Below are 10,858 nucleotides of genomic sequence, written 5' to 3'. Positions count from 1 at the left end.
TCTTCCTTTTTGGTCTGACCTCGATCGGTCATAGAAGACCAGCGCAAAGCCTCCTCAATCCAGAAGCCGCGATGGGTCAGGCCGTGACGTAGTACCTCGTGCGGAAATGACCAGGCCCGGTCGCCGTCGATGAGCCGTAGAACTTGGGTCCACCGGACGACAGGTAGGTACCCCACCTGTCATCGTGCAACGAACGACTCTGCCGTTTTAGCGGAGGAAACACCGCGTCGTGGTCTCGTGTATGATAGCAGAACACAAAAGCAGAAAAGAATTGTCCCCTTCGCCGTTACGGTATCTCCAGCGGCGCGACGTAAACGGACGTTGAGCGGTTTTCGTCCGCGTGGATCGGAAATGCGTCTGACACCCTCTCCAGCGGCGCAACGCAAAGTGACGGGGCCGTCCGCGGAGACGCAAACCTGCCGCAAATATGCGCCAGGTTTGCGTCTCTGCGGACGCTCGCGCAAAGTGTTCGCTCGCTTTCCCACCGGGCCCGCCTGGCAACGAGTTTGCATTGAGGGCATCGCTTCGGCAGTCAGCGCTTCCGCGTCTGCGCCGCAGCCTTCGCCATCAATGGCGCTGCCTGTTCTGCACGCGCACTGGCGGGCGGCGGTTGGGCTTCTGCGCCGTCTTCAATGACATTGTATCCCGCACGCGGCCGCCCTTAAAAGACCGCCGGCTGCGTTCCTCCTTTCCCCACACCTCCACTCGCACCACCACCACCGCAGCGCCATGGGGAAGAAGAACGACTTCGAGGCCTTCGGCAGCGGCAGCAAGAGGGTGCCGCTCCCCGTCACGCTGGGGAGGCTCATGCACGGCAAATGGATGTCGTGCGAGGGCTGGTCGGGCGTGCTATCGCTCGGCGGCTCGGCTCGCCGCCGGTGCCCATCCCTCCCGTTCCTGCGCGCGAGCCTGATCGGACCGCGGAGATCCGGCGAAGGAGGCGGTACCTGCCGCCGGACCTCCGCGCCGATCTGGCGTACGCCATCGACTCCGACAGCTGGCGTACGTATCTGACAACCGAGACGGATAAGAGAAGAAGGGCGGGCTTCATGGGCGACACGGATTTTTCCTTCGGGGCTGCACCGCCGACTCGTCCACGAAGACAGGAGGCACCGAGGCGTCGTCAACAGGCGGCGACGCGCGCGCAGCACAACGACGACGACGACTGATACGTCTCCGACGTATCGATAATTTCTTATGTTCCATGCCATATTATTGATGATATCTACATGTTTTATACACATTATATGTTGTATTTATGCATTTTTCGGCACTAACCTATTAACGAGATGCCGAAGAGCCAGTTGTTGTTTTCTGCTGTTTTTGGTTTCAGAAATCCTAGTAAGAAAATATTCTCGGAATTGGACGAAATCAACGCCCAGGGTCCTATTTTTGCACGAAGCTTCCAGAATACCGAGGGGGAAATGAAGTGGGGCCACGAGGCGCCGCCACAGCAGGGCGGCGCGGCCCAGGAGCTGGCCGCGCGGCCCTGGCGTGTGGGGCCCTCGTGTGCCCCCCGCGTTGCCCTTCCGCCTACTTAAAGCCTTCGTCGCGACACCCCCAGTACCGAGAGCCACGATACGGAAAACCTTACTGAGACGCCGCCGCCGCCAATCCCATCTCGGGGGATTCTGGAGATCGCCTCCGGCACCCCGCCGGAGAGGGGAATCATCTCCGGATGACTCTTCACCGCCATGGTCGCCTCCGGAGTGATGAGTGAGTAGTTCACCCCTGGACTATGGGTCCATAGCAGTAGCTAGATGGTTGTCTTCTCCTCATGTGCTTCATTGTCCGATCTTGTGAGCTGCCTAACATGATCAAGATCATCTATCTGTAATTCTATATGTTGTGTTTGTCGGGATCCGATGGATAGAGCATACTATGTTATGTTGATTATCAATCTATTACCTATGTGTTGTTTATGATCTTGCATGCTCTCCGTTATTAGTAGAGGCTCGGCCAAGTTTTTGCTCTTAACTCCAAGAGGGAGTATTTATGCTCGATAGTGGGTTCATGCCTCCATTAAATCGGGACGATGGACGAAAGTTCTAAGGTTGTGGATGTGTTGTTGCCACTAGGGATAAAAAATTGATGCTATGTCTAAGGATGTAGTTATTGATTACATTACTCACCATACTTAATGCAATTGTCTGTTGTTTACAACTTAATACTGGAATGGGTTCGGATGATAACCTGAAGGTGGACTTTTTAGGCATAGATGCATGCTGGATAGCGGTATATGTACTTTGTCGTAATGCCCAATTAAATCTCACTATACTCATCATATCATGTATGTGCATGGTCATGCCCTCTCTATTTGTCAATTGCCCGACTGTAATTTGTTCACCCAACATGCTATTTATCTTATGGGAGAGACACCTCTAGTGAACTGTGGACCCCGGTCCATTATTTTGCATCGAATACAATCTATCGCAATACTTGTTCTACTCGTTTTCTGCAAATAATCATCATCCACACTATACATCTAATCCTTTGTTACGGCAAGCCGGTGAGATTGACAACCTCACTCGTTTCGTTGGGGCAAAGTACTTTGGTTGTGTTGTGCGGGTTCCACGTTGGCGCCGGAATCGCCGGTGTTGCGCCGCACTACATCCCGCCGCCATCAACCTTCAACGTGCTTCTTGACTCCTACTGGTTCGATTAAACCTTGGTTTCTTACTGAGGGAAACTTGCTACTGTGCGCATCACACCTTCCTCTTGGGGTTCCCAACGGACGTGTCGACTACACGCATCATGCAAATTTCTGGCGCCGTTGCCGGGGAGATCAAGACACGCTGCAAGGGGAGTCTCCACAATCCAATCTATTTACTTTGTTTTTGTCTTGCTTTATTTTATTTACTACTTTGTTTGCTGCATTATATCAAAACACACAAAAAATTAGTCGCTAGCTTTACTTTATTCACTATCTTGTTCTCTATATCAAAAACACAAAAAAATAGCTACTTGCATTTTACTTTTGTTACCATGTCTAGTTCTGCACCTGTTACTTCTTCACCTGAGAAATTAGTCTTCACTTTTAAACAAGGGGATGAGGAGAGTTTTAAAGATGATTGGTCCAGATTTTTACTTTTTATCGTAAAACTGAACCTCAAATGACTCTAAGTTTGCTCCTTAGTAATTTTTATTTTGGTCTTATGATTCGCTATAGATATGCCTTGGATGCTGTAGTGGGAGGAGATTTCCTTCATTGCAATGGGGATCAAGCTTTTAATGCCATAAAGAAGTTTGTTGCGTGATGTCTACGGGAGCTTCTATTCTTGTAGACAGTGTTGGGCCTCCAAGAGCAGAGGTTTGTAGAACAGCAGCAAGTTTCCCTTAAGTGGATCACCCAAGGTTTATCGAACTCAGGGAGAAAGAGGTCAAAGATATCCCTCTCATGCAACCCTGCAACCACAAAGCAAGAAGTCTCTTGTGTCCCCAACACACCTAATAGGTGTACTAGTTCGGCGAAGAGATAGTGAAATACAGGTGGTATGAATAAGTATGAGCAGTAGCAACGGTGCCGTAAAATAGCTTGTTGGCGTGTAGTTGATGGTGGTAATATGGTAGCGAGTAGTAACGCGATAAAACGAGTAAACAAGCAGACGATAGCGATATTTAGGAACAAGGCCTAGGGATTACACTTTCACTAGTGGACACTCTCAACTTTGATCACATAACAGAATAGATAAATGCATACTCTACACTCTTGTTGGATGATGAACACATTGCGTAGGATTACACGAACCCTCAATGCCGGAGTTAACAAGCTCCACAATTCAATGTTCATATTTAAATAACCTTAGAGTGCATGAAAGATCAATTCGACTAAACCAAGTACTAACATAGTATGCACACTGTCACCTTCACACTATGTAGGAGGAATAGATCACATCAATACCATCATAGCAATAGTTAACTTCATAATCTACAAGAGATCATAATCATAGCTTACACCAAGTACTAACATGGATGCACACACTGTCACCATTACACCGTGCAGGAGGAATAAAACTACTTTAATAACATTGCTAGAGTAGCACACAGATAAATTGTGATACAAAACACATTGCAATCATAAAGAGATATAAATAAGCACTTCACTATGCTCTTCATAACAGTGAATAAGTATTCCGTGAAATATAGCCTAAGAGACCCACACGGTGCACACACTCGTCACCTTTACACACGTGGGACAAGGAGTCTCCGGAGATCACATAAGTAAAACTCACTTGACTAGCATAATGACATCTAGATTACAAGCATCATCATATGAATCTCAATCATGTAAGGCAGCTCATGAGATTATTGTATTGAAGTACATAGGAGAGAGATGAACCACATAGCTACCGGTACAGCCCCGAGCCTCGATGGAGAACCACTCCCTCCTCATGGGAGCAGCAGCGGTGATGAAGATGGCGGTGGAGATGGCAGCGGTGTCGATGGAGAAGCCTTCCGGGGGCACTTTCCCGTTCCGGCAGGGTGCCGGAACAGAGACTCCTGTCCCCGGATCTTGGCTTCGCGATGGCGGCGGCTGCGGAAGGTTTCACGTGGGTTTCGTCCTTCGACATAGGGTTTTCGCGACGGAGGCTTTAAATAGGCGGAAGGGCAGCCTCGGAGGGGGCTCGGGGCCACCACACCATAGGGCGGCGCGGCCCCCTCCGGCCGCGCCGGGGTGTGGTGTGGGGCCCCCGGGGCTTCCTCCGGCGGCTCTCGGGTGTTCCGGATGGTTCCGGGAAAAATAGGAACCTGGGTCTTGATTTCGTCCGATTTCGAGAATATTTCGTTACTAGGATTTCTGAAACCAAAAACAGCAGAAAACAGGAACTGGCACTTCGGCATCTTGTTAATAGGTTAGTTCCAGAAAACGCATAAATATGACATAAAGTGTGCATATAACATGTAGAAATCATCAATAATGTGGCATGGAACATAAGAAATTATCGATACGTCGGAGACGTATCAGCATCCCCAAGCTTAGTTCTGCTCGTCCCGAGCAGGTAAAACGATAACAAAGATAATTTCTGGAGTGACATGCCATCATAAACTTGATCATATTGTTTGTAAACATATGTAATGAATGCAGCGATCAAAATAATGGTAATGACATGAGTAAACAAGTGAACCATAAAGCAAAGACTTTTCATGAATAGTACTTCAAGACAAGCATCAATAAGTCTTGCATAAGAGTTAACTCATAAAGCAATAAATCAAAGTAAAGGTATTGAAGCAACACAATGGAAGATTAAGTTTCAGCGGTTGCTTTCAACTTGTAACATGTATATCTCATGGATAATTGTCAACATAGAGTAATATAACAAGTACAATATGCAAGTATGTAGGAATCAATGCACAGTTCACACAAGTGTTTGCTTCTTGAGATGGAGAGAGATAGGTGAACTGACTCAACATAAAAGTAAAAAGAATGGTCCTTCAAAGAGGGGAGCATCGATTGCTATATTTGTGCTAGAGCTTTTATTTTGAAAACATGAAACAATTTTGTCAACGGTAGTAATAAAGCATATGAGTTATGAAAATTATATCTTACAAGTTGCAAGCCTCATGCATAGTATACTAATAGTGCCCGCACCTTATCCTAATTAGCTTGGACTACCGGATCATCGCAATGCACATGTTTTAACCAAGTGTCACAATGGGGTACCTCCATGCCGCTCTGTACAAAGGTCTAAGGAGAAAGCTCGCATTTTGGATTTCTCGCTTTTGATTATTCTCAACTTAGACATCCATACCGGGACAACATGGACAACAGATAATGGACTCCTCTTTAATGCATAAGCATGTGACAACAATTATTATTCTCATATGAGATTGAGGATATATCTCCAAAACTGAAACTTCCACCATGAATCATAGCTTTAGTTAGCGGCCCAATGTTCTTCTCTAACAATATGCATGCTCCAACCATTAAGGTGGTAGATCTCTCTTACTTCAGACAAGACGGACATGCATAGCAACTCACATGATATTCAACAAAGAATAGTTGATGGCATCCCCAGAAGCATGGTTATCGCACAACAAGCAACTCAATAAGAGATAAAGTGGATAAGTACATATTCAATACCACAATAGTTTTTAAGCTATTTGTCCCATGAGCTATATATTGCAAAGGTGAATGATGGAATTTTAAAGGTAGCACTCAAGAAATTTACTTTGGAATGGCGGAGAAATACCATGTAGTAGGTAGGTATGGTGGACACAAATGTCATAGTGGTTGGCTCAAGGATTTTGGATGCATGAGAAGTATTCCCTCTCGATACAAGGCTTAGGCTAGCAAGGTTGTTTGAAACAAACACAAGGATGAACGGTGCAGCAAAACTCACATAAAAGACATATTGTAAACATTATAAGACTCCACACCGTCTTCCTTGTTGTTCAAAACTCGATACTAGATATTATCTAGACTCTAGAGAAACCAAATATGCAAACCAAATTAGCAAGCTCTAAGTGTTTATTCATTAATAGGTGCAAAGTATATGATGCAAGAGCTTAAACATGAGCACAACAATTGCCAAGTATTAAATTATTCAAGACATTTTAGAATTACTACATGTATCATTTTCCAATTCCAACCATATAACAATTTAACGAAGAAGAAACTTCGCCATGAATAATATGAGTAGAGCCTAAGGACATACTTGTCCATATGCTACAACGGAGCGTGTCTCTCTCCCACAAAGTGAATGCTAGGATCCATTTTATTCAAACAAAACAAAAACAAAAACAAACCGACGCTCCAAGCAAAGTGCATAAGATGTGACGGAATAAAAATATAGTTTCAGGGGAGGAACCTGATAATGTTGTCGATGAAGAAGGGGATGCCTTGGGCATCCCCAAGCTTAGACGCTTGAGTCTTCTTAGAATATGCAGGGGTGAACCACCGGGGCATCCCCAAGCTTAGAGCTTTCACTCTCCTTGATCATATTGCATCATACTCCTCTCTTGATCCTTGAAAACTTCCTCCACACCAAACTCGAAACAACTCATTAGAGGGTTAGTGCACAATAAAAATTCACATGTTCAGAGGTGACACAATCATTCTTAACACTTCGGACATTGCATAAAGCTACTTGGACATTAATGGATCAAAGAAATTCATCCAACATAGCAAAAGAGGCAATGCGAAATAAAAGGCAGAATCTGTCAAAACAGAACAGTCCGTAAAGATGGATTTTATTAGGCCACCAGACTTGCTCAAATGAAAATTCCCAAATTGAATGAAAGTTGCGTACATATCTGAGGATCATGCACGTAAATTGGCTTAATTTTCTGAGCTACCTACAGGGAGATAGACCCAGATTCGTGACATCAAAGAAATCTGGAACTGCGCAGTAATCCAAATCTAGTACTTACTTTACTATCAAAGACTTTACTTGGCACAACAAAACTCAAAACTAAGATAAGGAGAGGTTTCTACAGTAGTAAACAACTTCCAAGACACAAATATAAAATAAAATACTGTAGCAAAATAACACATGGGTTATCTCCCAAGAAGTTCTTTCTTTATAGCCATTAAGATGGGCTCAACAGTTTTAATGATGCACTCGCAAGAAATAGTAGTTGAAGCAAAAGAGAGCATCAAAAGGCAAATTCAAAACAACTTTAAGTCTAACATGCTTCCTATGCATAGGAATCTTGTAAATAAACAAGTTCATGAAGAGCAAAGTAACAAGCATAGGAAGATAGAACAAGTGTAGCTTCAAAAATTTCAGCACATAGAGAGGTGTTTTAGTAACATGAAAATTTCTACAACCATATTTTCCTCTCTCATAATAACTTTCAGTAGCATCATGAGCAAACTCAACAATATAACTATCACATAAAGCATTCTTATCATGAGTCTCATGCATAAAATTATTACTCTCCACGTAAGCATAATCAATTTTATTAGTTGTAGTGGGAGCAAATTCAACAAAGTAGCTATCATTATTATTCTCATCAAGTGTAGGAGGCATAGTATAATCACAACAAAATTTACTCTCCATAGTAGGTTGTACCAAAAAACCACTATTATAATCATCATAAATAGGAGGCGAAGTATCATCAAAGAAAATTTTCTCCTAAATGCTTGGGGGACTAAAAAGATCATGAAAACCAGCTTCCCCAAGCTTAGAACTTTCTATATCATTATCAACAATGGTGTTCAAAGCGTTCATACTAATATTACTACCGAGCATGCAAATAAGATTTCATAGGTTTTTTAATTTTCGCATCAAACAATCCATGTTTTAAATCGGGAAATAGAATAAGAAGCTCATTGTTGTCCATTATGCCAAACTAGTGTAAACAAGAAACAAAAAGATGCAATTGCAGGATCTAAAGGAAATAGCTTCGAGCACAAACACAATGGCGCCAGAAAAGTACTGTTACCTAGAACAAGAGTATGAGTGCCTTTTACCGTTCCTCCCCGGCAACGGCGCCAGAAAAGTGCTTGATGTCTACGTGAGCTTCTATTCTTGTAGACAGTGTTGGGCCTCCAAGAGCAGAGGTTTGTAGAACAGCAGCAAGTTTCCCTTAAGTGGATCACCCAAGGTTTATCGAACTCAGGGAGGAAGAGGTCAAATATATCCCTCTCATGCAACCACTGCAACCACAAAGCAAGAAGTCTCTTGTGTCCCCAACACACCTAATAGGTGTACTAGTTCGGCGAAGAGATAGTGAAATACGAGGTGGTGTGAATAAGTATGAGCGGTAGCAACGGTGCCGGAAAATAGCTTGTCTGGCGTGTAGTTGATGGTGGTAATATGGTAGCGGTAGTAACGCAGAGTATAACGAGTAAACAAGCAGCGATAGCGATATTTAGGAACAAGGCCTAGGGATTACACTTTCACTAGTGGACACTCTCAACTTTGATCACATAACGAGAATATATAAATGCATACTCTACACTCTTGTTGGATGATGAACACATTGCGTAGGATTACACGAACCCTCAATGCCGGAGTTAACAAGCTCCACAATTCAATGTTCATATTTAAATAACCTTAGAGTGCATGAAAGATCAATTCGACTAAACCAAGTACTAACATAGTATGCACACTCGTCACCTTCACACTATGTAGGAGGAATAGATCACATCAATACCATCATAGCAATAGTTAACTTCATAATCTACAAGAGATCATAATCATAGCTTACGCCAAGTACTAACACGGATGCACACACTTGTCACCATTACACCGTGCGGGAGGAATAAAACTACTTTAATAACATTGCTAGAGTAGCAAATAGATAAATTGTGATACAAAACACATTGCAATCATAAAGAGATACAAATAAGCACTTCACTATGCTCTTCATAACGGTGAATAAGTATTCCGTGAAATATAGCCTAAGAGACCCACACGGTGCACACACTTGTCACCTTTACACACGTGGGACAAGGAGTCTCACGGAGATCACATAAGTAAAACTCACTTGACTAGCATAATGACATCTAGATTACAAGCATCATCATATGAATCTCAATCATGTAAGGCAGCTCATGAGATTATTGTACTTGAAGTACATAGGAGAGAGATGAACCACATAGCTACCGGTACAGCCCCGAGCCTCGATGGAGAACTACTCCCTCCTCATGGGAGCGGCGGCGGTGATGAAGATGGCGGTGGAGATGGCAGCGGTGTCGATGGAGAAGCCTTCGGGGGCACTTCCCCGTTCCGACGAGGGTGCGGGAACGAGAGACTCCTGTCCCCCGGATCTTGGCTTCGCGATGGCGGCGGCTCCGGAAGGTTTCGTGGGTTTCGTCCTTCGTCATAGGGTTTTCGCGACGGAGGCTTTAAATAGGCGGAAGGGCAGCCTCGGAGGGGGCACGGGGCCACCACACCATAGGGCGGCGCGGCCCCCTCCGGCCGCGCCGGGTGTGGTGTGGGGCCCCCGGGGCTTCCCTCCGGCGGCTCTCGGGTGTTCCGGATGGTTCCGGGAAAAATAGGAACTCGGGTCTTGATTTCGTCCGATTCGAGAATATTTCGTTACTAGGATTTACGAAACCAAAAACAGCGAGAAAACGAGGACGGCACTTCGGCATCTTGTTAATAGGTTAGTTCCAGAAAACGCATAAATATGACATAAAGTGTGCATATAACATGTAGAAATCATCAATAATGTGGCATGGAACATAAGAAATTATCGATACGTCGGAGACGTATCATTGTGTCACATGATTCTGCTAATAACTTTGATTCAGCCCTTATTAGCATCTATAATAGATTAAACACTCTTGAGACAAGTGCATCTCGCTTGAATGAAAATTATACATATGTTCGTAACCGTCTTGATCAAGTTTTAGTGAACTCGAACCTTCATTATGGGATCCTACTATTAAAATTGTTACCGGTGACCAAACTCTTCATGCCAATTGTGATATTATGTCTGAATTTTGCCTAATGCCTACGAGTATTCATAAATCTTTGCAACTTTGGGGATTCATTGAAGGGGCAGAAGGAATAACTCTTATTGATAACTCTGTTATAATTCCTAAAGGAATAGCTGCGGGTGTGCATACAACCATTCTTGGGAGAACAATATCCATTGATTATCTTGTTATTGAATGTGCGAGGAACAGGACAAGTCACACTCGGAAGATCCCTGCTTGAAACTATTGGGAGCGAGTCATAGATATGGGAGAAGGCACCCTAAAATTCACCTCTACCCCAGGGGGTAGACATATATTCCCTAAATCAAAGAGTAAGAAAAAGAACAAGAAAGGTAAGGGTAAAGCCCAAGGTAATGTCGATATTCCATCTCTTGATAATACTTGATATACACTTTCTGCGCCTAGCAAAGAAAAGCGCTTATGGGAGATGTTGGGGGGATGACCCCCGGTATGCCGAAGGCATGC

The sequence above is a fragment of the Lolium rigidum genome, chromosome 7 (genome assembly GCF_022539505.1).
Source record: "Lolium rigidum isolate FL_2022 chromosome 7, APGP_CSIRO_Lrig_0.1, whole genome shotgun sequence".
NCBI lineage: Eukaryota > Viridiplantae > Streptophyta > Magnoliopsida > Poales > Poaceae > Lolium > Lolium rigidum.
The sequence above is the reverse complement of the archived record's forward strand: the minus strand, read 5'-3'. Positions refer to the sequence as shown.